This window comes from Athene cunicularia, assembly GCF_003259725.1.
Source record: "Athene cunicularia isolate RWA chromosome 2 unlocalized genomic scaffold, athCun1 chr2_part1, whole genome shotgun sequence".
Classification (NCBI taxonomy): domain Eukaryota; kingdom Metazoa; phylum Chordata; class Aves; order Strigiformes; family Strigidae; genus Athene; species Athene cunicularia.
Window position 1 is genome coordinate 150,006,217 of NW_020799095.1, and position 27,759 is coordinate 150,033,975.

General features: G+C 46.0%; 1 protein-coding gene across 1 annotated transcript in view; it reads right to left on the minus strand.

The window, feature by feature from the left end:
* Positions 1 to 26,036, minus strand: part of SLC45A4 (solute carrier family 45 member 4) — an 87,060-nt gene extending 61,024 nt beyond the window's left edge. Inside the window, exon 1 of the mRNA XM_026842666.1 lies at positions 25,935 to 26,036. The gene's annotated coding sequence lies outside the window, so the exon portion shown is untranslated. The remainder of the gene's footprint in view (positions 1 to 25,934) is intronic.
* Positions 26,037 to 27,759: the final 1,723 nt, after the last annotated feature.

Below are 27,759 nucleotides of genomic sequence, written 5' to 3' on the forward strand. Positions count from 1 at the left end.
CCAAAAGAAGGTCAGAAGCAGCTCCTAAGCCAAACCAAATCCTTACCCAACAAAAGCCTTGTATCCTGATGCTTGCCAGAGTCACTTGCCAAGAGCAAGTTTGATGAGAAAACCTGGCCACTTCTCATGAGTTGTTATAATGCAGTATGCCAGTCGCAGTCTAAATGACTTTACAGCACTTGTTGGAAATAACAGCACTGAGGGGCTTTATTTTAGCTACTGTGTGCCAGTTTCCCTTAAGATGGTAGTTCACAGCACACAAACCACTTGACAACTCAGACACTGCACTGCTCTAAATCCATTGCTGAGATGCCTCAAGTTCAGCTTTTAACTCGAGGCAAATTCTGTCTCTGGCAACTCTATCAGAGGTCTAGATTTAATAGTGCAAACTGAGCTCTTTTTCATGCACAGTATCTTATTCCACTTGGAGGAGTGAACTGTGATACAGAAGCATAACAGAATAACCAGTTTATTCAGGATAACAATAATTATTCAGTGCTTGGATTCAAGAGACCTTCACAGTCCCAGCTGGAGGACAAAATATCCTTTACCAGTGGAAGTTTTGGGTGGTTACTCCAAGTAGGGCTGTGACCCAAACGCAAGATGTGTGGGTAACTGATAAGTCACAGACCATGCAGACCATGCAACAGTCACCTGACCAGCAGCAGCTTACCAAAAGCATATAACGTCTTTAGTTCACAGCAGAGAGCTCCACAGCTTAAACAGTGTCTGCTTCCAGGCTTGGTTTTTGGGCTGTCCAGGATGTCCCACCTGGAAGGTAACTCTCGAACTGAAAACACCAGCTTTCTATAAAGCTACACCCATCCTGGCAGCAGGTATTCTGCTTCAACCTTCCAGCAACTGGATTTGCCAGAATCATTTGTATTTTATCCATCTCTATGGTCATTTCAATACACAGCTCCACTGGAAAGTTTACGGGACTCCTTAAACAGTTAGGAAAAAGTGTTGTTTCAAGCACTCCTATCAGTTTCACACCAGTATATTAAACCAGGTGACAATCATTGCACTCTGCATTATCTGAGTTAACCACTGTTGAATGGAAGCTGTTTAGTAAGGCTGACAATAGCTGCGAGTTGAAGGATCAGGAGCTCTAGCAGAATAGTTACCAAATTTGTCAAGACTTCTCTAATGGAAACAACTGCACACAAGACTATGCCATCATCACTGTAGTTTTGATGAATCTTATGTCTAGAGCTAGAATAGGTCACAGCCTGGGGTCTTGCAAGTATTACAGGTAAATGTCATGGGAGTGACCCTTGCAAAACTAACACGCCCCACAAAACTCGATCTTACCAACTGCTCCGCAAGCTGCTACAGCTTCCCCATCCATCACATGACAGCCTCATCACTTCCACAACAGCTCTCCTGGTAGATCAACTGGAAAGCCCCATTTCAACACAAGTAGCTTCACCTCTATTCAATGTGCTTTTACACCAGCCATCACACTAAAGTAATTTTGAAGTGCAAGTGAAGCTTGTTTTTAATCTCAAGCATGACACCACCACGTGCACTGTTTGTTGCTCAACATACACTGCTTGATCATTTGATGCAAGTATTTTTAGGGCAGCTTCTACCGTTAGGAGTAACACCAGACATACAGACTGTTAGTTAAGCTCAAAGAGCTGCCAGTTGCAGCTTCTTGTGATGGGCAATGTGAAATGGCTTCACTGTTTTTTGCCTAATGCACAAGTAGAGGTGCCCACACACTGTGAGTGAAACTTGCTACCTACTCTAGGAACTGAAGCTTGAAGTCATAAATTGTTCAGCTAAGAATGACAGCAATACATCATAGGCAGATTTTACAGATTAAACTAGACAAGATCAAATGCTACTGTGCACAGGAACTGTTTATTCCTTAAATCAGTGTCTGCTGAAAGTACAGAAGTGTTACATACAACTGTATTCACAACTGCAGGCATTATTGAGCAGCTAGTCGGTAATTTCAGTCAGTCTCCCACCTGGGCATTTATAAGATGCCTCTCAAAGCTTAAGCATCTCTTCTAAACCACTCAGCAACACATTTTGACTTCAAGAGGGGTTTTTTTGACCATTAGATGCAGTTTCATTGGTGAAATACTATGCAGGTACCATCCAATGTTAGTATTCTCCTAGCTTTTAGAAATGGACCATTTAAACAAGTTTATACAGGGATATAGGCAGAGTCCACACATTCCAGCCTCAGCACAGAAGCAGAGCAATATTAAATTACCAAGACCTAACTTTCTGGCTGTCAGTGAATCCAGGACTAGAGCGAGTTTAAAGGTAATTAACCTCCAAGGTCACAGCCCTGTGAGATGGGTCCAAATTCAGCCTGCTTTCTTTAAGCTCCTCAAAGCCTGTATTGCCACACATCAGAATAAAGGCAGTTGCTTCAGAAAGCTCCTGAAATAGGCTACACATTTGCTTCAGTGTGAAAAATTAAGGTCACATGTAGTTAGACATACAAGCCTGTGTATTGTTTCGGAGTTACACCATGCTTCGGTGGAAGTCACATAAATATTCTACTTGTATGGCCCCCCTGAAAGGGCACAGGAACAAAGTTGCACTTCATGAATTTTGTTGTAACATGACACAGAAGGAGCAGCAAGTTCACCAGCTACATCAGTCATCTAACCACCTTCTCACCACTAATGAAGGTCACCTCCAGCAGAAGACAGCCCTCCCTTGTCAGCTTAAGGCAGTAAAATACAAGTGTATTTAAAACAAATCGAATTACTAAGACACATTTCAGCTCCGAGGGAGAGGATTGCTTTTGATTGCAGGCAGTCCCCATAGCATCCAAACAAGATCACGTCAGCAGATACTGCTCATTCCTTTCTCAGCAACAAACTCCCAGAGAGCAGCAGGTTCCAGCAGGAGTTAACACACATTACGTAAGAGGGTTATCTATAGAACCATACGTTTTCAATTTTACTGAAGATGCCTCAGTTGTACATAATTGAGTGCAAGAACTGCTATCGTTTACTTGCTTAGAGAGGCATGAGCCAACCCATGAAAACCGGTCTCCGATATTACAAATAGCTAACTAAAATAGAAGTTGTTCCACTGATCCCATCCATTACATCATGGAAATTGTTATTTTGTCATGAAAACTCCCTTAAATACCCAATTTAATCTCATTAATACAGGAATGAAGCTCTCACTTCCAAGACAGCAGCTGCCACTACCTTTGACAGACAGAGGAACTCACAGAAGTTTTTGGATGCCCCAAACTACTGGATGCAGTTTTAGGAGCATAAGATAGTGTCAGCTTTTCAAACTAACCATAAAAAGTACTTCTGAAAGCATTTATAGCCAGTGTGTCAAGTAAATATCCTAACCTCTTGTCTAGAACCCCCTTTCCTTATTTAGGAAGGGAAAAATTAGGCCTGCTGAACATCTCATCAACCCAGTATAATCATTAAACAAACCAAGTGAGGAAGACCTTCTCTTTTGCAATACCAGAGAGGGGGGGATGAAGGCATACACAAGCTACATCAGTGCAATCACATCAGCAACCACTTCTGCCAGATGATGCCTATCCCTGCAGGTCCACTTCTTATAACATCTTTCCTAAAGGATAAAGCACCTCTGTTCAACATCCTGCAATGTCTTTCCCATCCTCTCCCATTTGTAATTCACTGCATTAGCTAAGCTCTAGCAACATTAATTCACTCACTGCACCCAGTGCCAAGTCAGAGCCTTGGCTAGATCTTTTCCTCCCTTCCTTTTTTCCTCTATACATACAGAATACTGGATGCCAATGGCTACAACAGAAAACTGACCCACAGGGAGAGTATTTTTCAAGGTCAAACACAGTTTCTGCACCTGCTGAAGGTGCTAAATTAGGACATCTCAGAGTTGCAAATTACTGCTAACAATCTTAAAGAAAACTGCAGCTTTCATGGGAGATTTAAGATATTTTAGTGCCAAGTAATTCCTTCCCCCAGTACTCTCCCACTATCATATCAGACTAGGTGAGGTGAGACTCAACTGTTTTATGGTAAAGCACTGACATGAGGTTATAGATTAAGTGTGGAATTATTCAAATGCGGGGCCCAAGGGGGGGTTCTGCCCGGAAAGGGAGCGCGTTGGGTCGTCGAGTGGCAACGTGAGGGCGGTTGGAGGCCGCCGCCTGCTCGGCCCCCGCCGAGGTAGCCGCGTGTTTTCCGCAGAAACTCGGCGGCGACATGGCGCGGAGCCCCTCGCTCCTGCCTGGGAAAGTTGTGTCAAGAGCAGCTCCGGACTAACGACTTGGGGAAGCGCAGGAGCAGCTGCCCTTCCTTACCTGAGATAACTGCAAACGTGTCGGCCCAACGTGGGCAAAGTTTTCCTTCCTTGTGAGGAAAAACAACGCTTGTCCTCGGGTTTGGCCCGTCCTGCCTCCCCGCCTCGCCTGTGCTGCCCTACGTGGGCCGCGAGCCTCCTCTCCTCGCCTCCGGCCCCACGTGTTGTGCCAAGCAGGCATCGCCCGCTCTCGGCAAGGGCACAGTTCGCCTTCCTCACATTTACGATACACCACACGCAGCGACCCCCAGGAAATTAAAATGCTCAGGTCCTGATTGCACCCACAGTCCTACCGCGTGGCAAGCACCTCCTGCACGCTTGACATAAAAGATCGCATTTTTTTAGCACAGGCATGTGGGTTTTTTATTCCCAATTACTTACGTCTCCTAGCCTTAATTGTGCTGACTGCATTGGGCAGGGGAGCATAATATTTAATTTTCATTGCTTACATAAACTGGCGATGCATAAAGTAGTGTGAGTGGCATGTAAAAATGCACGTAACATTGCATAAGTGTAATTGTTTTCTGTTTCTTGACACGCTATTAAGTATATATTCCAAAACAATTTTTTTTTTTATTGTGAACTTCTTTCTCTGCAGCTCATGAATAAATAAACCACGAAGCATACCAGACTTAAGAAAAAGGAAAACCACAGAAGGCAAAATGAAAGAACTGTACACATCTATGCACTATTAAAAAGCAATATCAAGCTTGAGTCTAACAGAAAGACTGCGATTGCAAGCCCTAAAGAAACAAGAAAAACGACATGAGTCTTTTATTCTAGTATGCTGTTATCAATATGTATTTATTCCTAGGCTAATTCAGAAAAGCGTACATGACTACAGTCATGCACAACTCTAAATTAACCATCTTCTGGTGAGGATTCCCAAAGCTGATTCAAAGAATGATGGGGCTTTTGACATACTACTGATGTTTATAAATATTTTAATGGCATTGCTAGCTTTTTGAAAAAAAAACGTGGCAAAATAATTATCTTAATTAGCCAAATGGTAAAGATAAAGCTACCATACCGACAGTCCCGTGTTAACACCTATTCTTGATAGTAAAACAACATCCATTGTCTCACAACTGAATGTATGTAGTATAGCTCAATAAACCGTTAAAGTTTATTCCACAGAAGAAACAAAATATATTTATAGTAGTAGAAAAGCCTAATGACTTGTGGTAAGAGAAGAGTCTTCAGTGACTTCAGTAGAAATTGTATGAGACCCTAACACAACTGAAAACACCAAGATGTGGGTGTAGTTACAGCTTCTAAGATGTGCTTCTTGTTACACACAGATTTGTGACAGCCTGGGCTACCTGATGTTTTGACACCTCACTTTAACTGAAAAAAATATTTTTCTTTTTTTTTTTTTTTTTCCTTTTTGTTGCCTGCTGTTGTGGTGAAGCTTTGTCCTTACCTCGCCCTGACATTGCAATGTTCTGGCAATGTCCAGACATGTCCAGACGTGTCCAGATATTTCTCCATTTTATTTCCTTATGCCATTTTCGCTTGAGAGTTGTTAGCTGTCAGCCACTTAGCTGAGCCTAGAGTCAGAAAGGGTAGTTTTCCATAAAACAAATATTTTACTTTGAAAAATCCAATTTTTTTAGAGCAGGAGTGAGGGAGTGGAAAAAAAAATCAAGGAAGCAGACCCACCTTTTCCCTCTGAGGTTCTTACTCAACTCCAAATATTTAGCCCATAATAAATAAACGCATCCTCAAGTCTTGGCAGGGAAAGAGTCAGTGTCAGTCAAGAGACTGATGTGCTGTCCAGACGTGTGCTATGTTTGCCCGGGAGAGGGACTGATGTTTGTGGGACTGGGAGAAAATCCCCTAAACTGTGGTTGAGAGCGAGGTTGAAGACACGTTCTCCTTCCTGGTGTTCGTGAGGGTCTGCCTGTAGCAGGACCCTCAGAAGAGGGGTGTTTGTGAGTCCTGGTCCTCAGTCCGTCCCTAGAGTTGGGGCACTTCAGCAAGAGCCTTCCATAAAGAAAGTATCCAGAAGTCACCTTAAAAATCTCTCTGTGACTCTTAGTATGCATGTTTCCATTTTGTGAGTCACATAGTTGGAGAAACCCCCAAGGTACTGATCCCTCAGTTATCCTTGCTTCCACTGGTTTGTTTGGCATGTAGTACCCAAGGACTTTAAGAAAAAAATAAATCTATGGGACCTCTGGACACTGGAGAGCAATATCCTGCTCTATAAGCCTTGCCCTCTGTCTTGGCATAGAAATTAGAGCAAGGGGTCTTCCCTATTTAATGAGATATGTTAATTAACCAGGCGGCAGGGTCATCAACAAGCTGCCCTGAGTTCTCTCTATTTCACAGGTACTTGGCTTACAAAATTGTTATGAAAATTTACCATCCAGCCAAGCCAAACAAACAACACCCCCAATATTATTTTACATGCGTGTCAAAAGAAATAACTTGCCGCAGGCAAAGCGGGTGAAGGAATTTTACGAGGCTGCGTCTGATCCTCCCTCTCCCCTCCCTCAGACTGTTAAAGAAATGTTTGTGTGATGAAAGGGGTAAGGGAGCAGAGGACAGCTGGTTAGGAATTAATGAAATGTTTGAGCATTATCATGCGATAATGGATTTAGCTGACTGTTTGCCAGTGCTCAGATCTAGTGTGAACTGCTTTATATGAAACGCCGGAATTCCTAGATTATCCAAACCTCATGAGACTGCTGCTGCTCCTAAACCCTTGAAAGCTGTGACTTTTTTTTTTTTTTTGACTTTTTTTTTTTTTTTTTTAAAAAAAAGGTAATTCTTCATCTGAATAGACAGAAGCCCTCGGGATTGTTTTGACTTGCTTTCAGACTTAATGATGTTTGACACGGCCAACTCTTAGAGGTGTCTCCTAATGGGGAGTGGCCATGGGTTTGGGAAGCCTGAGGCCAGACTTGAAGCAAATCTGAGCATCCAGTAGCCCAGGTGAGGTCTTCCAGTCAGGACATTTGTAAACAGGACATGAAAAATGAGTCTCAACTTTTTCACATTTGGCCTGTAACTTATCCCCAGGGTATCTCTCACAAAGGGTGAGATATCTGATGGGAAGCTCTGTGCTCTGTGCTTCAAACTGCTGTTTATCCTTCTTCCTACTCTCCCCCAGCAGATGCTGGAACTTTAATGCGTAAAATGGCCCATGTCCCTTGATGTTTTGTTGTTTGGTTTTGTTTATTTTTTTTTTCCTAAAAGCATTGGGATGCTTCTGGTTTCTGCCTGTTGGATGATGCCTGTAGACTTGCGGCAAGCCAACCAAAGGTGTTTTGTCTGGATGCAGACAAGTCTTCAGAAGGTCTCATGGACTAGCAGGATGCTTGTGTGTGAGTGTGTGACTGGGACCCAGACAGGCAGGTTTGCTGGTCAGTTTAGGCTGCCTGTGGTAGCCAAAACTGAGTTTGAATTCTGAGATCCAAATGGCTGCAGCTATAGACTGTGACCCTGCCCTTTGCCCTGTCTTGAGCCCAAAGTTTACTCATCTGGAGCCAGCTGGTTCCTGTCACCCTAGAGCAAAGTCAACAGTCCTAAGCAAACAGGGCAGTGCAGGTGTGGGGTCTCTTTGCCCTTCTCCTGAGCTGAAACCTGGAGTAAAAGCAGTAGCTATACCTTCCCACACCATCCCCATATAGAAAATAAACAGCTCGTGGTGGAGGCTCAGACTGAGAGCAGTTACGTTGGCAAGAGGCTAATACAGCCTGTAAGATGCGTTTGCTGCTGCTGCCACTTGGGAGGTCTCCTCATGAGTTCAAGCCTTGAAGAATGAGAGTTCCCTATTATTATTTTCCTGGATTGCACAGCTAAAAAGTGGTATTAATGGCTGCAAAAATTATCCTGCCTCTTGAATTTATGTGGTCTATAATTATCTTCACAATAAAACTGCAAAATAATTAAGCTCCAGTGCAGTTTATAGTTGACAAGGGATGACTTGATAGGCCTTCAAGAACTGTGGCTTTCAATCCTCACCTAAGTGCCAAAAGCAGTTAAAATGCTGCTAGACAGCATTTGAGAACTGCAGGGCTTGTTCGGTTCAGTCACTTCTCCCCTTGCAATGGAGAGACCAGAATCTCTTACTTTTTATGCTATTTACTCTTTCTGTTTCTCTCCACTTGGGCAATGAGCTGAGATTAGTCAGTTTTCCTTCCAAGCTGCCTCATATTAAACCATGACTATGATGTTTATGAGGTTTCCATTGCTGCACAGGGATGTGTGTACTTTGGTCTCTCTATTTTCCCTCAAAGCCAAATTGAAAAACGGATAAATTTTCATCGTCTTGGGTTTGCAAAGACCCAAAATCCTGAACCAATGCCTGAAGTACAGAAGGCTCTTTAAGTCTGAGATGATTTTCAAGTGACTTCATTGACATTTGCCTTACCCTGGAGAAAGCTGGCCAGTACTGTTGCCAGTTTACACTGGTGAATACAGAAAAAAAAGACCAGTTAGTTTTCTGGCTGCACAGGCTCCTGCAGCCCACCCAAAAGCCAACTTTACTGAAGTCTCACCTGAGAGATCTTGGTTCCCTAATGCTCTCTCATAACAACACAATGTTTCATGGATTAATTTATAGATGATGTCAGTTGGGCTAGTCCAGTGCCGAATAAAGTACCGTATTGTATCTGGTCACACAACACAAATGCTTAGTTTATAGCTCTAGACACTAAAACATGACCTCTAGTTAACTGAGCATTTATCTCTAGTCACACTGCCTTCTTGTTTTGCAGCCTTTTAGCTACAGCTGGATTCAAACTATGCAGGTGTTATCGGGCACGTCTGTTTTGATCACCCAGGTGGGATCTGAAGCCTCTCTAGCCTTCGCTGAGGACTCGCTTTACTCTGCTCTGCTAAGGCCTGTTACAACCACGTGTTGTGATTTATCTCATCTCTCCCCTTGCCTAATTGGTCACGTATCTAATCGGTGTTTGCAATATTCTGGGTCCCAGCATAGACAGGATTTCAAATTGTTTACCCCTGTGTCATCAAAACTGCATCTGGAAAACGGGCAGTGTTCTCTGTATTTTTGGAAGATCCTAGGAGACAACTCAGAAGGAGCTACATCTAAGCTAGTGACTTCTGCAGCGATGACTCAGTGTTAGCAGAGGTCCATGAGCAGGCACAAAAATAGACACTGTTGTGCTGACTATATTCAGGGGTTTTTTACATCCCCCTGAAAACATGAGTAACACTCACCTGGGTGATGGAAAAGCGGGTTGGATTGGCACCGGTTGGCAATGGGATGGAAAATTAGTATGTAAAGAACCTAGTGATTAAGATAATAAAAACAATGTTAAGAGTCTTAGGTGAAGCCAAGTTTTGTAGCCCTTGAGCTTTTAATTGTGAAATTGTTGGCTCTCATTTTGTTTCTGAAATAGAAATCTATTTAAATGACTTAAGCAACCCAAGTTTCAAGAATAACCCCAAGCACACTGTTGTTGTAGTTGTGACCGAGAAACTGAAATGAGTTGGGTGATTCTAACTGGTTGACTTTCCAAACACAGTCAAACAACTGCAGCCCCAAAGTGCTTCATGTGAAATGAATTTTAAACTTGGAGGAAAAAATAAAATGCATTTCTAAAGTCCAAAGTTGACTGGAGTGGAAATTAAAATCCCAGCAAAATACTGAGTTTTTTTAGGGTTCTTTTATTGCTTTCCCCCTAAAAGCTGGGCGAACACTGACATAGTCACAGTTTTTGAAATTAACTCAGAACAGTTCTGTTCAACAATTTCTCCCTTTTCCTAGAACTGAATATCACCCCAGTCATCAGTTGTCATGCAGTTTGATTTGGGGAGGTCCCTCTACCTGAAGCACAGGGTCAATACCGGGCACTGCTGTTGCTGGGGTCTAGTTTCACTTTACAGCTAAAATGATTTTAAAGCTATTTTCTCCCAAAAGGAGAAACTTTTCCTTTCCTTTTCATCTGGTGATTGTATATGCTCGGGATGAGTCAGTTCATCTAGCTGATTTGGTGGGACACCCTACATAAAAAGAAGGAATACTTTTCTGCTGGATAAACCACACACACTGACTCATGCAGCGGTCCTAAACCTTGTTTCAGCTTGCAGAAGCTGGCAAGTAATGGTCAGGCCCTTTCACATAATATTGTCTCTCTCAGGGTATCATGGAATCGTAGAACAATTTGGGTTGGAAAAGACCTTTAATGGTCCACAGATGCAATGAGCAGGGACATCTTCACCTACATCAGGTTGCTTAGAGCCCTGGAAACCTGACTGTGAATACCTCAGGGATGGGTCATCTACCACCTCTCTGGGCAACCTGGTCCAGTGTTTTACTACACTCACTGTAAAAAATTTCTTCCTTAAATCTGTTCTGAATCTACCCTCTTTTGATTTAAAACTATTACCCCTTGTCCTCTTGCAACAGGCCCTACTAAAAAGTCTCTCCCATTTTACAGGCCCCCTTTAAGTACTGGGAGGCCACTCTAAGGTCTCCCCAGAGCCTTCTCCAGGCTGAACACCCCCAACTCTCGCAGCCTGTCCTCATAGGAGTGATGTTCCAGCCATCAGATCATTTTTGTGGCATCCTCTGGACTGGCTCCAACAGGTCCATGTCTTTCCTGTGCTGAGAGCTCCAGAGCTGGATGCAGTACTCGAGGGTAAATCACCCTCCAGTTCTCACTTCCAGCTCCTATAAAAACAGCTGCATGTCCTGGTTCCTTCTCAAGCAATTTCATCATCTTCCCCAGACCCTTTCCAGATCTTCCCAGGGCTACGACAGAACGTGCTGGAAGGGGATGTGGAGGTGGCACTGCTCTTTTGTAGAGCTGTGTGTGAATACTGTGCCAACAGCAAAGAAACCCAGAAGGTAATAGGGACATGCTTTCCTGCTGCTCTACTTACTTGGACAATCCTATCAGTTCAGCAGCTTCTTCCCTTATTTATAAAGGGATCCTGGCAACTCAGCTCCTGATGTAAGTACCTCAAAGACCCAGGGCTGCTTTGGCAGGATCAAAAGTTTTGTATTACTGTATTGTTTGTTTTGTTTTTTTCTTTTCTCTCCTATTATTAGTGAATGAAATGCAGCAGGGAATATTTGCTGAACATATCAGAACTGAAATAAAGATCCTTTCTTCTTGAATGGGTCTCAGCCTCTTTTTCTGGACTGGTGATGCATTTACACTGGGTGCAGACAGATACTCTCCGTAAGGACATTTTAGCACTCACCTGGGCCAGAGCACAGAAACACGACAGAAGCTCCGAAAGCATTTGAATGGAGAATATTTGCAACCTTGAGAGCAGACTAGAGAGGTTACGGCTTTAGACAAAGGAGTTAATAAAATTGAGAAGAGAGAAAGTTCCTAGCAATGAGGTTATATGGGAAGTTTAACAAGCTCCCCAGGGAAGCACTGTTGCTGCGGAGAACTTTAAGAGGCCAGGAGAAATGTTTTTGAGGAGTTTGGATTTTTCCTGTCGAGTAATCGGTTGTATTTCTGCCAAGAAAAGGCCCTCCCCAGTCCCAATTAAACAAGAACTGGCCTGAATGGATTGCTGCAAATTTGAACAAAATAATTTTTTTCCTGCTGGTGAAAGTTTCATGTATTTTCCTTGCTCTTTTTTTTTTTTTTTTTTTTTCCCCCTTTGTTAGTGGTTTTGGTCAGACCAGAAGCATATGTTGCAAAATCTGCCAGAAAAAATGTTTTCACAATTGATATTTTCTTAAATGCCTTTCAAAAATTGCCAGTCAGTGCCCTTGGAGACAGAAATCCTCTCTTCGATGACATGACAGGTACAGAGCATACATCATCCACCTCCTGCTTTTTCTTATCATCTATCAGACTCGAACTGGAGACCTGCTGGTGCTGGCTCCATAGTTCACCTCCTTTCTGAGACGCCCAGCAAGCCCATGACATTGCCTTTAGAGGTTTATTTTTTGACACCTGATGAGGAACACTGTTCTCCACAACCTCTCAGTGTGGTCTGGGGAGGCTGTGGTTGGAGCATGGCTGGAGAAGCTCAGAACAGTGTTCGGGGACTGTGGGGCACTGAATGGAGCTGAAATCTATTTCTTTTTCTCGTGGTAGTCCTGGAAATCACCTGTCAGATGGCCTTGTCCTTTCATATTGATCTTCAGTCAGCATGCTGTAGAAACTCTTTCCCTTCTGAGAGGGACGAGTGGGTTTCGTAGGGGATGTCAGCTTTCTGTCATCCCTTCTGCCTTGTTTTGAACCTCACTTCCCAGAAATGAGAGATGCTGCTGTACTGCTTTCTCTTTCACTTCCTCCCCCCCGCTCTGCCCTGCTTACTGCTAATGAAGTATTCCCCCAAACTATTTCTTCCTACAGGTCTGTGCTTTGCTGTCGGCTGCAAACTTCAACCAGAGGTCTTCCTGTGGTTTAAGCGGATACAAGATCTCTTCACCTAGTGGATTTACTCATATCAAATACCACAAAATCTGTATTCCAGATGAGGCACTTGCAAATCTCCTCCTCTAAGCACTTATTCTAACAAGCTTGCAGCTTTTCACCCACTCTGCGATTCTGAGCTCCCTCTGAAATGCAGCTGAAGCCAAGAGGTTTAAAAATTGTCAGCAAAGGAGGCATACTGTTGGACCAACCTCACATCCTTAGAAAACTGGCATAAAATTCAGAAACAGGGACAACCCTATAAATTGGAGTCCTCATATTTCCAGGGCTCAGAGGCAGAGGCTGCACTTGGGCACCTGAGGCTGTGTTTTGTCCCAGTCCTCTGAGCTCTGTCTGAATTCCGCGCTCGAAGCCAGCCCCCAGAAAACTCACAGCTGTTCAGACCTTTGTTTTCGATCTGTACGTGACAAAAAATACAGAGCTGGTTGTAGCAGACCTCTGGCAACCGTGCTGTTAATGACAGGAAGAAAGTGAAGCTGTTCAACTGATCCACGACCATTTCCAACTCAGCCCGTGGTATATTATTTAAACTGCAAAAAATTGCTAAAAGATTTCACGCCTTATAGGGACAGATATTCCACCACCCGTCTCACTGGCACTTTGCATGATTTACCTTTTTATAGATCAGATATAGTGCATAGGTACAGAAATTCCCGTTACTGTCAGAGTACAAGATAGTTTCTCTGTGTGTGTGTGTGTTGCATTCATTGACTTTACTTTCTCTCTAATGACCTATGAGTATCTCTTGTCTCATGGAATTGAGTGTTGTTTGCTTGTTCACAGTTTCCTTTCCTTCCGTTATCCAGCAAAGAAAGTTTGGTTAAGTGGCTTTTGTGAACTCTTTCAAGATCCCCAGAAGGATGATACAGGAAACAGAGAGTTTCCTTTCTATACAAACTTCTAGGGTGTTCCCATAATAGCCTGAAATTTATCTGCACTCAACAGCCTGCAATTGGAAAAAAATTAATGAACTGTCAAGGGATCAGGCAAAACACAATTAACATATCAGAGAGAGGAGAGTTTACACTAAAAATGAATACTCCACTTAGATAGCACCTTTTATCCCATGTTGCCAAACATTTTCCTTTCTATGTTTCCAATTACTTTACAAGTTGGCCATGCTTGAACCATTCAGCCTGAAGTTTTCCACAATTGTTCCCTGCCTCAAGTTGAATACATTTTTTGGAGAGGAGTGAAAGGGGAAAAGTTAAACACCAAAAAAACCCACCCCAACCTCTCTTAAAAAGATGCTTTCATATTTCACTGAGATGAAAGCTGAAGAATTAGTTTTATGAATGTTTAAGCTTTCTTCCTCTTTATTTTGAAGAGAACTTTTGCACTGCAGGAGGCTGGAACAGCAATGAGACACTTGGCACAGAAGCAGTGCTGGGGATCAGTCTGTCACTGTCTCCGTGAAAATGCATCTGGATTTGTCCAAATAATAAACCACAGACAGACCGCTATTGGAATGTATTAGAGGCAGGCTTGTGCCTCAGTTTTATGCCTTCTGACTGCTGTGCCCGCAGCTTCTGCACCCCCCTAAAAGCAGCCCCCGTAAGCAGAACATCTGCTCAGGGTGCCGGCAAAATGGATTCTCATCTTTCACGATTTCACCCTGGGTGACCTGGCACAGTGAGTGAGATCTGGGAGGACTGTAGTACTGGGAGGGAGGGCAGGGCCTGTGCTGAAAGCTGACAAGGTAGAAATATGAGTCATTAGAAGGCAAAGACCAAACTGTAAAGAAACAATTACTTACATATTTAAAAAAAAAAAAAAAAATCAGATCTGGAAAGCGTGTTTGCCTGGTGGTTGACACTCCCTACAAAAGCACCGTGTTATTCCAGAAGTCTCCCATGAGATGAATAAACCTTGCCAGGAATAATCACATATCTGGAATTGTATAATTGCTCAACTAAACGCAGGCAGAGCACAGATAGAGAAACCTGTGCTTTTCTTTTCCTGCCCGCTTCCTTGATTTCAGGGCTGTGCAGTGCTTGGGAGCACTGGGGCTTATATTGGCCAGAGCAGTCAGGACACCGGAAAAAAAAAAAAGAAAAGAAAAAAAGGCTTCTTAGCAACAGCTTCACGGCATCTGTTGTTTTAAACTCCATTCATAAAAGCAGTTAGCTGGGCTGTCGCACGGCAGGCCGGTACATTCAGCATACTCATGTCTGCGAGCAGCAGAAAGCTCTTGACTTGCTCTGAGCCGAGCACCGGCAGATCTCATACCCTCCCAGCCCTAATCCAGCAATAAAATAAAACCTTTAAGCCACTTCAGACTCCAGTGCTGCCATTAGTATTCTCCAGTTACGGAGATCAGAGGACTACAAAGGGCGGTGGTGCAGTGAGCGGAACGAGGAGGTGCGGGCAACATCTTCGCCTCCCCTCTCCAAGGGCTTTGGTCCATTTTCTGCCGTGGCAGCGTGGCTTGGATGGCTTGGCAGCACCCGGCACTCCCATGTCGCAGGAGTCGGGGCATTGCATCAGGCAACGCTAATGGCAGGGCCTTTATTTTAGCAATAATTCATGGCTAATCAAAAATCAGACACTTAAAAAACTGCTGCAGCCTGGAAGGGCAAGTCTGTGTGCAGAAGGACCGGTTATCTGCATGGCCACGGGCAGGAGGTGATGTGAAGATTGTTTGGGTAATAGCAATTAGCACAGCAATAGTTTTTATTATTTTTCTAAAACAGCTCGGGGAAATGGATCTTTTTTAAAAATTAAGCACCAATATTTGTCACTTTTTAAAATCAAAAGCCTTGTGTTGACTGAGAAAGGGCTTTAGTGACAAAAACCTGTATTTTTTTCAAGACAAAAATTTCCTGTAAAACGGTACTATTTAAAATAGTCTATGAGAGAAATTAAAGACATTCTGCTATAAAACCTCCCAATGCGGAGAAAGAAACTTGAGGAGGACAGTTGATCTGGAACGTTACATACTTGGAAGGTTTGGAAACAAGAGCGTGGTGGATCTCTGGTGTGATTGCCTTGCAGGAGGGAAGGTTAAAAGGGATTTGATGGGTCCCCAGAAATACCGAGGGCAGAAGAAGGTGCCAGGTTTGAGCAGACTCTAATCTATTAGTCAAAGTGCTGTAAGAGCTGTTTGCTGGAGACAGAAACAAGAGATGTTGTTGCTGGAAATAAGGATCAGAGGTTAATTAAGTATAGGAACATCCTACTGAGGAAGCCATCCTGTGAATTCCTATGTGGCAGCGTGGGGACATTGCCATCAGGTTTTTTAGGTGTCCGACTAAGCGGATCACCACACTGTTGTGGAGAGAACCTGCTTTTCTGCTGATTACAGAGATGATGCCAGGGCTCCTGCCCCAAACTTCAGGGCTCTGAACACCTCCCGGGTGCCTGCTGGAGGACTCTGCCCTACTTTTATGTTTCTCAGTGAAAGAGCCACCTCAAGTCTCTGGGAAAAAGCAAACCAAGGACAAATTTGTGCATTTCCACTACTCTGTTTTCATTTACAGCCAGATTCTGCCAAACTTTGAGTGTCTATTTAAAACATTTAGTCATTTAGTTCCTCCCCACTGGGCTGTTTTTTTTTTTTCTTTTTTTTTTTTTTTCTTCTTTTTTTTTTCTTTTTCCTTTAATAACAGTCTTGTGGTTGTTTCACAGTCCACCTGATGATATACCCATCACTCTGGACACAACAGGACTCTGAGCTGAGCACAGCCTATGTGCAGACACCACTGTGTGAGGTTTTGGAGCCTGCCTCGTGTCTAGGGGAGAAGGCAGAAGACTGACAGACTTTTCTTGGCTGCAATACTATGGCTCTAATTGACAGGCCCTGTTTCCAAGGAATGGCCATCAAGGTCATGGTTTTGAGGCTGTAAGGGCACAGCTTTTTCCTACTCGCAGCCAGCACACATGCCAGCTTTGCTTGTCCCCTCTTTGGATGTCACCAGATCCATGTCACATGAGCACGCTGTGGGTGGGGGAATACCCTGGCTGCTCCAAGCACGGTGTCATTGGCTGCCCGGCCTTTTTTCTTGCACATAAATCTATGAATACAGCCTGACGATTGCCCGAGGTGTAACTTAAACCTGCTCTTCAGAGACACAGCTCCTGGCTGAACTCTTCTTGTCCCCTGCAAGGCTGAGCAAAGGAGTTTGTTTAAACCAGTCTTGTTGAGAACTGTCCATGTGAGGTTAATGGTTGGACTAGGTGATCTTCAAGGTCTTTTCCAACCTTGATGATTCTGTGATTCTGTTGAAGGCAGCACTGCCCCATGTAGCAGCGTGCAGGGAGATGCATGATGGCTTCTTTAGCTGCCCTTCTGCATCCGCTTGGTGGTCAGCCCAGCTGAATGGAGACAATGCGGATGCAAAGAAATGAAATTTTCCCAGGCACAAAAGCCAGAACTGATTCTTTTTGGGCATGGAGAGCCTGGGTTTGGCGTACATTGAGGCCTGTCACTGGGCAGTTTAATCTTGCCAGCCAGAAACCTGTATGGATTTACACTTCCATATGCAACTGTTTGATAATCATGTTGCCATGGCTACATTTGAATCTTGCAATAAATGTGTAATTTCACACATTTACATCAAAAGGAACCCTAGAACATACAACTGTGTAACAAAGCAAGCTGATCTCTCTCCATAAGCACTTTCCATTTTTAACACCAAATTATTGTATTCACTGGGGTTTTTTTTGGGGGGGTTGAGGGCTATAGGACAGGTTTGTAGGACAGGTTTGACAGCCTGGAGGTCAAAGTTCTCTCGGTATTAGGAAGCATTTCTTTGCAGAAGGGGCTGTTGGGTGTTGGAATGGGCTGCCCAGGGAGGTGGTGGAGTCCCCATCCCTGGAGGAGTTGAAGAGTCGGGTTGACACAGCGCTGAGGGATCTGGGGGAGTTTGGAAATGTTGATGTTGGGTTGATGGTTGGACTGGATGATCTTCAAGGTCCTTTCCAAGCTAGACGATTCTGTGATTCTGTGATTCTTGAAGTCTTGGCTACATAATGGCTTCCCCAAAGCTGGCATCAGGGCAGTTGCCCTGCTGGGGTCTAAGCAGCCATTTCCAGGGTAGCACTGGTTCAGCAGCCGCTCCTGCTGCCAGTCTGCCTGGGAGCTGCAGGGTACTGAGATCTTTTGCAGTTAACTGAACGCAAGGTTCTGGTGCTCCCGAAATGCAGGGAGGAGGACAGAGAAAGGAGGAGTGGAGGGTGAGGCTCTGCTCAGGGATCTGATGCCCACCTCTCTTCCCAGTTTGGTCCTTTCAATTCCCTTTTCAGCTCAGTCGTCTTATATCTTCCTTTGGCTCCTTGTCTCCTCTGCAGTCAGGACTGCTCCTTATCTCACCAGCCACCTTGTCCCAGTCAGTTTGCCCCGTTGCCCCCAGGCTACCTGCCCATCTGTCCCTCAGGTGCCTTATCCCAAGTGCTCTCCTACTTCTGATGGCTGTTTATCCCACAGACACCCTCTCTTAGTCCCATGGGCAGCTCTTGTCTTGGTCTGCACCTCATTCTCTGTCTCTGAGAAGAGGCAGTGGGCAGGAGGGTTATTTAGAGAGGGGCAGGTAGCAGGGGGTAGCAGAGAGGGAGTCTGTACCCAGGGTACAACTTCAGCCAGCAGCAGCTGAACGCAGTGGTGGATGGCAGAGATTCACCCACTGAGCATCAGATCTGGAGAGAAATTTGCATCCAGACTCTATCCCTGCTGATTTAAACAGATTTTTCAGGAACTTGAAACTTGGACAGTTCTGCCTTTTTTTTTTTTTTTTCCCCCTATAGCAACATCAGCTGGAACAGTGTCAGCACCAAGGCAAGGCTGCAGCTGGGCTCCTCCTTGCAAAGAGGCGCTGGAGAGTGTTTAGCACTAACAGAATATGGGCAATATAAAGGTTTCACCTCACTCTACGAATTTACTGTTGTGTAGAGAGGAGATATGACTGAGACAAGTGCCCAATACTGACAGTTTCTGTGTGAGAAGTAAAAAATATTGGAAAAGCTTAAGGTTTGGTTTGGTTTTTTTTCAGTTGTTTATACAATTGGAAATGTTAAGTAAGCCTAATTATTGAGGTTATTGGTTTTAATGAATCATCACCTTGCTATTATTATTCCTGGTTTTTGTTGCCACAGGACGAGAAGCTGCAGCTGGGCTAAGTGTGCTACACAACAAAACCTTCCAAGATTAAGACATAGAAAAATGTGTGGGCTCAGGCAAACGGGGGAAACCGAGGAAGGAAAGTGATGTTTGCCAGTATGTTGTGTGGCAACCTGACCATTGTGCAGTCACTGGGGGCAAAGATGGGTTTCTACCACAGACTGGGGGGGCTGTCATGGGGTTGATTGTTGGATCTTTCTGAGGAACCCTTCCAAAGACATGTGGTAGAAAGTGTGAGGAGGTTGGTTGCCTTCGTGGGTTGGTTGCTGGGGGTAATGGCCATGGTCAGAGAAGTCACAGGGCTTTGAGAGTGAAGATCTGAGATTGTTGTTATGCGAAGGGAGCAGCCAGTGGAGGGATGCTGACTGGGAAGCAAGACAAAAGGAGAGGTTAGGAGAAAAATCTCCATGGTAGCATCCTGAATTACTGTGTAAGAGTGAAGCCTGATCGGGGCCCATGGAATGTACTTTAGAAACAAAGGAAGGAAGAGGCGTGCAAGAGATTTACCTGCAGGGCTGGAGAAGCTGAGCTTGAAAAAATCCACAGGGTTTAACTGCAGCCTAAAGTCATGGACCTTGAAAGAGAGGGATGAGGTGGCACTCAGGAGCTGTGTCTGCATGGCAGATAACATATTGCCCACTGTGTTTTTAGAAGATCTAGGGAGAAGGCTTGGGAGAAAAGGGATATCAAAAAATCTGTTTTATCCAGGCTGAGCTGTAGGTAATAATTAGACATCCATGAGATGTCACATCACCTGGACTGATTTCTTTGAACAGGCTTTCCATTACTGAGAGCCAAAACAAGCTTGCGGGAGGGATGTCACTGGAGGAGGGTGTGCCTGTGTGTGTGTTAGCATGTGTGCTAACCCTGATCTGCTGATCGGGTGGCACCACCAGCCCGCGGGGTGGAGGCAGGAACATGCTAACCCACAGTCTTTCATTGATTGGTTTCAATTGATTAGTTGTGTAGAAACAAAGCAAATTAAGTTTCCAGTCTCTTGGATGTTGCAGAGGGTGTCAAGTTTACTCGCAGCAAGTTCATCTTTTTTTGCTGATCCTGCACTTTTGGTTCTCTCTCCAGGATGGCAAAGTCTTTTTTGAGATGGCCTCAGAAACAAAAGGGAAGATCTGCTGGAAGAATGGACTATCAGACAGTTATTATTTCTCTCTCAAATGCATACAAGGCATAATAATGCCACAGGAGCAAGCACAGGAGTATGCACAGAAGTGAGCTTCCCCCATGAGTGTGAACCCTCAAGCATCATCCTCAAGCCCTTGTGTTTTCTCCAGTGCTGTCCCTCCCTGTTAGCCCCAGAAGAAGAGTGGCACAGCCTTTTGTATTCCAGTCTGTCAGCCCATGCACCTTAGTGTCCAAAGCCCGGGAGCAGGGGGAAACCCTCACCTTTCTCTCGATGGCGTGGGTAAAGTGTGCCTCTCCTTTTCACAGCTACCAGAATCTGGCCTTTCCTGCTCACTTATCCATTTTCAATAATTCCCAGAGCTTGAATGCTGGACTCCACCAAGGCTCCAGAGGGAGATTAGGGTGGACTTGTCTTGGCCATGGGTGACCTCCATTCTCCTTTGCCTTTATTCCTCTTAGAGGATCAAGGAGGAGAAGAAAAGGGAGGATGGGCTACAGCTAAATCCTGTTCTTGGATCTCCCTTCAGCCAGTGAAGAATGAGCTGTGTGCCTAAATGAACCCAAAAGGCATCGTGGCGTGAGGCTCATCACATCCAAGCAGGATGTGGTGGCCTCTTCCCAAGTGCCTGAGCTGCCACACGCTCCGGCCATGCTCCAGCAGGCAGCGCAGCCCAGGGACCCTGACGACAGTGGTAGGGCTGCTGCCAAGGCTCCGAGCTCCCCTCTGGGCAACTGGAAGATGGTAAAAACACAGGTCGTGAATGCTGTCTGGAGCAAGTGACCTGGATGTGTCTGCCCAAACTTCATACAAAGAGGCAACGTGGTCCCGGCTCCGTTGCTCACAGGGCTTTGTGCCGGAGGCTGAAGCGGATACCGTACAACGTGTGGAGAGCCACAGCTCTTGCCCGGTTGCAGAAGAGGCCACTGTTCTCCTCGGTACCCTGCGTGGCTCTGCGAACTCATCTGCACAATAGACTTGTCAAAAGGGATGCCAAGAGCATCCAGCCTCTCCACCGTTACTGCCAAAGCTTCCCGATAGCCGGCTGCTCTGCAGCCTAATGCAGCTCACTAAGGGGAAAATTCAGATGCTCAGGATGTTCAGACAAGAACTGCGTAATATATTAGCAGTTGTCAAGGTTTTTTCACTCCTGTGGCCACTTAATCTTTGGACTTAAGTGTGCAAATCCCCCCTTGTGCAGTACCGCTGCTGTGGTTTTCACAGGTTGCTAAAGCAAAGTTAAGCTGCATTTTAATTTGTGTGTTTATCATTGTTTTCTCTGTTGGCTTGTGTGTGTGAGAGTTGTTATCTGAAACTCCCTCTCCTCCCTGCCAAAGCACAGTGTGTCCTGTGGCAGTGATGGGTGGCCCACGGACCACAAACTGAGAAAAAACCCGGCTCATCCTCTCCCTTTCCTAGCAGATATTTGCTCAATGTTCATGAATACATCAGCCAAATACAGGAGTCCCCTGCTAGTGACACAGTTGTGATCCCAGCCAGAAGCTGCTGCCGTGTCTGACAATGCTGAGGATCATGTCAAATACCCCAAAATAGGTCTGAAAGGACGTGTACAGGAGACCTAGCAGGTTACTCAGTCTGACTCCAGCGTGGCACAGGGACAGGGCTCAATCCACTTTTGCATGACTGTAGGATTCGCTGCTTCTTTCCTTTGTGACACTGTGTAATAAAACAGTTTTCCCTTGGCATTTGCTACTTCCAAGCATTATTTAGTGCGTCACTTTGCAAATAAGGAAAATACTCAATTTCTACTCTTTTTTGTTCGTTTGTTTGTTTGATTTTTCTTTTGACTCAGGTTTTATACCCCCCAGTCCTTTTTTGGCAGGTTAAAATGAATTAACTTTTCAGAGTGATCAAATTTGATCAAGGAAGAATCAGAATATCAGTTTTCTACTGAATAAGAAAACATGAGAAATTTTTGTTAGACTGTCTGCAATAAATACAGTATTTCTGCTGCTTTTCTACGCTTGGTAGAGGGTACCAAGGGTCAGACTCGCAGAGGAGACAGTGCTACTTTTGCTTCCCCTTCCCTCCTTCACACAGAAATGAGGGCCCTGATGAGATTGCAAGCTCGGATCAAAAAGGAGTGTCTGCCAAGGAGCAGAGCTGCTCCCTAGAAACATCCCTCCAGCTCTCCCATGTGGGAAGGGAGAGACTCCAGCCATTTCATTCTCTTCGGAACAAATAGCACATGTCCATCACTCACCACTAACCAAGAAGCACAATTAATGCATCTGGTGATACATCCTGTCTGCCCTGAGGTGCTGTTGTGCAATGGAAGTTGATAAATTGGGACAAATAATGCCTTAAAAACTCCCTGTTTTCAAAGTAGCTCAAACTGCAAGTCAGAGTGGACACAGGCCACCTTGGGGATGTCACCCCTGACTGGACAGATGCTATACATTTTCCTTACACATCCCTTTTTTGCCATCAATAATTTAGCAAAATATCACAGACACCAATAGGTAGTGCCAGTGTTGAAGGCACTTCTGCAGTGCAATCTATTGCACACAAACTGGGAAAAGTCAACACACCCTTCCTGGGAAGGCCATTTGGGTGATAAGAAAAAGAAGGGACATGTTATTAGTCTGGTAATATCTATATGATAGGTCGAAGGCCTTAGATATCTGTGGAGAGGTGGGATCTTGACTGACTTCAGCAGAACTGGTCATATGAAATAGTTTAATGCTGGTTTTGGGGTCTGTGAGGATGCTCAGACTCTGTTCACCTGCATAGAGACACTAAGTGATATGTGAAGAGACCTCCCGCCCCTTACAGTTATGGAAAAAAAAGCTGCCATGAGATGGTAAATGCTGCAGTGTGGTGTTCAAGGAAAGCCTGTTTGCATGGAATGTGCTGGAAAAATTGCTCAAGAATGGTGCATTCTCATAAATAATCATCTGGCTGCCGTTCAGGTTAGTGTTTTTGTCTTGGAGCTGTGGGCTCTGTGGTTACTTCAGCGCACGTGTGCAGCTGCTGTCAAGGTGTTTGCTTTGTGTCTGATCTAATCCCCCTCGCCTAGTTCTGGGTCTGGATCCATCTTCTCAGAGCAGCTTGCACTGACACACGACTTCATGGCAGAGAGAGGCGCCCTGTGGATGTCAGTCCAGGAGAGCAGCTCAGCTGGGACCACTTTGCTAGTGGTGCTTGGTCCCTTCACGGTGGGAAGGTGGGAGGGCTAAAATGCTACCCCCACTCCAATAGCAGATTATAAAGTTTCTGACCCCTGCCAAGCAAAGCAGTGCCCATCCTTCAGAGGTGGATGAAGAGATTCATGGAGACCCAGATTATGAATCAGCATGAGGTGCTGGAGGAAATAAATGACAGGAATGCCCAGTTGTTAGCTGGAGCCTCCTTCCAACCCCTGCTTGACAAACTACCAACAAGCCATGAAGGGACAGCAGCCCTCCAGCTCCTTTTCCACCTTGGGTGAAGGTTGAAGGTGAAGGACAGCTGGAAGGTCTCCTGCAAGTCAGAGAGCTGTAAGCCTTCCCTCGTGCACCGTTCCTGCTCTCCTACCACCAGACCTCCAGCCTTTCTGACAATAGCAATGCTGTTCTACGCTCAGTTCCTGGAATCTTCAAGACTGGAAACATCAGCACAACTGCCACCAAAGCCTGCAGCAGTCAGCCCCTGTGGTTTCATAGGGTGAGGCTTAATAGGCATGTTTTAATAGGGTCGCTCAGTACAGAGGGCCCTTTGTCCTCAACAGCATTAAACAAAATAATACAGACCATAAATTTAGTGTGAAAACTGTAGTGAAAGAAAATGAAGTAGCAATCCATGGCAGACTGCTGCTTCTGCGGAGGAAGTGCCCTTAAGCTGCTGAAGAGTTTGGGTACGATCAGTCCTGAAGCAACCGCTGGGACCTAAAGTTATGCAGGAGGAAGGTTGTGCTTTAGGTTCTTTGTGCTACTGCTTTTAAAAAATGAGCCTTCACAGCAGCTGCTCTTTTCCCTCTGGAAGGAGAGCTGAAGCAGTTTGCAATACGAAGTTTAATAGGGAAGTGGGGAAGGAGCAAAAGTCCCTTTCTTGCAAGCACGCAAAATCCCTCATTTGTGGCTTTGTGCACTTGCTGGCGAGCACGGTTGGTGATGAGTTAGTGTAGGGAGCAGTCCCTGCCTTACATACCCTCGCCCCCTCCATGCTCCTGGAACCGTCCCAGCACACACCAACACCATCTCTCCCTTTTGATCCCTGGTTGCTTCCTCTCCAGGAAGATTCGCTGCGATTTTCTGATCTCCATCCTGTCCAAATCAACCACCAAGTTGCTCTCCTTGCCATTTTCACTACGTCACCCCAGCTGGAATTATGTGTCAACTCAGACCTCGTATCCTTGCTGCATCAGTGCAGGTTGTCCCCTGGTAGCACCGGGCATTTGTCTCCAGCTTTTGAGAAACAGGCACCAGTTGTAGCTATGGAATGCCCGAGACCGTGAGCACTGAAAGCATCAGGAATGATAGTCATGTTACACCCAGCCAGAGCTCTCCTTTTAAAAGCACAGCCCTGCGTATTACCCATCATCACAGCTACAGCAATACCATGGCTGCAAAGTCAGACTTGGGGTACGAGCAGTTCACACCTCCTCCCCACAAACACAGACACACACACACGCACCCACACGCAAAACAAGGCGTTAAAAAAAGCCCCCGTGGCTGAGCCGCGTTGCTTGCACAGACAGCGTTTCTGGGAAGGCCTGGCGTTCAGATGGAAGGCAAGACAGCTGGTCTCAGCAGCGCCCATCATCGTGGTGTCTGGGCTTTGCAGAACAGGCTCTGTCTCTGAAAATTTTATTTTTTAAAATATTTTATGAAGACGAGAGGAGCCCTCTAAGGTAAGATCTCTCCCCTCCTGACTGTCTAAGAAGGCAAAACATCTCAGACTCTCTTCCCCTGCCTTGAGATTATTATACCATTCTGAAACACCAGCCTGGTCTGGTAATTCTGCATCCTAACCAGTCTCCCAGGCTGCCTCCTTTACCTGCCAGCAAACATGCTCTTCCCAAGTTAAACTGACCAAAATGAGCTGCAGCAGAATCTGCATAATGGCTCTTCTTGCTCCAAACAGCACCATTTACAAAGGGGACATTTCCTGCAGTAGCCAGACCTGCAATATTCTTTATTCTTAAACGAGGGGTTGCTGCGGTATCTTTATTCTCAGATACCGCCTTTAATCTCGCCTACTGCCTTCAGCAGCACCCACGGGCTGCAGCAATCCCACAACATGCCCTTTCCATCCTTTCACAGGCAAGCGAGACAAGAGGCTCCAGAGAGCCCTGGCAGAACAGGGGTGTTTTTCAGTAGACACCCGGCAAAAAGCTGCATCCCCCCTTGGAGACCGACATGCAACTTCCACCTGCGCTGGCAGGCGTGGAGCACTCACGTTGGCAGCAGCGTGGATCCCTTTGAACAGCTTAACTGCGATTCATTTTTAACCCCGGCCAGCGAGTCTAAGCTGGGCTCCCCAGGGCTGAAACGGAGGAGCCTGCGTGACACCGAGGCATCCAGATGCCGGCTTGCCAGCTGACATGTCAAAGCAACGTCGTAGTTAGCCAATATATCAACAAACCAACCGACCGACTGAGCAGCCCACACATCGGTGGGAGCAGCTCGCTCTGCGGTGTGTGGGATCCCTGCTACCCCGGCAGGCAGCTCATGCCTCCGACGCTGCTCTTGGCTTTGTGCAGCCCCGTCAAATTCAGCGTTGCTAGCTCGAGTTTTCTGCCGATGTTTAAAATAGCATCAGGAACGTTCCCTGTTGATTTCCCTGGCAGTACTTTGCTGAGCCATGCCGGGTACCACAGCTCCTGCAACCTGCCTCCTTGCAGCACGTTCAAAACATTTGCTTGCTTTCTCCTTCCAGGGGAGGTGGAAGGGGAAAAAACCCTGCAGACGTTTCTCACTCAGCTACCAGCAAATCCCGACCTGAGCTAATTCTGCCATGGCTGAAGCAGAGGATGCTTGCAGTGCATGAAGCTGATTTGCTGACTTACCCTTCATCTCTCTCAAGAATGCCAGGTGAAGAAGCCGGCCTCTCGCTCAAGAAATAAACCACAAGAAGCCCGGCAGCAGCCACTGCAGAGCTTGCTCAGAAGTTCGCTCCCTCTGTCACAGTGTATGCAGCTTGCCAGGTATAGCCTGGATGAGAACACCCCGTGCTTTTCCCAAGATGAATGAGATCAGCACATATTCAGGCAAGGAAAAAAAAAAAAAAATCCCTCCTAATATATGTGATGGTTTATGACCCAGAGGTAAAGCGTTGTTCTACAAGTTTCTCTGCTTTACAACTCAGGATTTTCTGGGGCAAATTTCACAGGGAGAGGAAGTTTCTCTCCTGCCTTTGGTGTTAGACTCATGTTAAAGCAAGCAAATGGTGTATCCACGGGGTGGGCAGGAACGCCGTCCTCAGCAGCACGAGATGGAGGGCACAGGAAGGGTACCATTATGGCAGCAGAGATGCCTTAACGTGCACGCTGATGCATTTCGATTCAAGCCAGTACCTTGCTGTTATAGACTCCACATGGTTTGAGCAGATTCTGACGCTGCTGGTCCTGGCTTTTCTGAGCAAGGTTGTTCAGTTCGAGCTCTCTTCTGCCTGGCTGCTTCACAACTCCCCAGGTCGACCAAGTGCCTCTCTGCTGCCAGGACCTTGCATCAAGCATTTCTTAAGCCTCATCACCTGCCAGTTGGGGAGTGGGGATATCACTGAGGCCCAGGGAAACAGGGAAAGGGCATGAGCTGCTCGGAGGACTCAGATAGGCTGAAACCTTTTAGTGACAGGGAGTCAAACAGTGTCACGTACCTCTGGGGTCTGTCCTTGTGCTATGTGGGATCCTGCACTCTTTAGATCAAGAGGACCATGGCTGGCCAGGAGTTCTAATGTCTGTCTTGGCCTTAGCTAACAGTTGGGAACCTGCATGGCACAAGGACATGGCATTTTCCTTTAGTCTTGGCTAGGTGAAAAGTGACTGTGTTGGAAGAAAAAGGGGAAAAGTTAGGTGATTTTCTCAGTAATCAGGCCCCAAGGCTTGTGTGGCTGGGAACCCAGCTCAGCTCTCTGAGTCTCTACCTGTAGCTTCAGATACAGGAAACCTCCTCCCTTCCCCTCTCCTGAAGCCCAGGGCTAGGAGTTGCCTAGGTACTGACTTCTGCCACAGACTCTGCGTAACCTTGGGTGCGTCCCTGCATCTCCCCAGTCCGCTCATCTGCACAAAGCTCCTGTGCAGCTCATCCACGCAGGGAGTGCGTTCCCTGCCTCCCACGCCTGGCCTTGCTCCCTGCTGACAGCCGAGACTGGGACGTGGGCTTTGACGTGGCTGAGACAGCCTGTGTGACTAGGCTTAATAGGGCAGGCTGGGGGGGAAGCCTGGCTCCCTCTGGGCGGCACTAAAGCAGGATGCAGCAGGGCAGTGTGCTGTGCTCTCCTGTCGCCGTCCTGAAGGCCAGGTTTGTTCTCTTGCATTGGCAGGGCTCGTGGCTGTCTGCCAGCAGGACCCCTGGGGGAAGGTTTTTCCCACCTGTGCTCAAGGTCTGGCAGAGCTTCAGGCAGCTCACTGCTTGTCTGAGCAAGTTGGCTTCAGCTGTTGGATGTGCAGTGTGCCCTGCTGGTGGGGGGAGAGCCAGGGAATGAAGCACCCACATAGGGCCAGAGAAGATGCAAGACAAAAACCCATTCAGGGGCAAGCTTTGCAAGAGTCCTGGGCTGGGGTGATGGGCCCCTGGGCCCAGTGACCTCTGAAGTCGCTGCGGGTCCTGCAGCTCAGAGGAGCAGTGCTGCATGGGTCCCGTGGAGAGGTGTGGGCAGTGGCGATGGTGGAT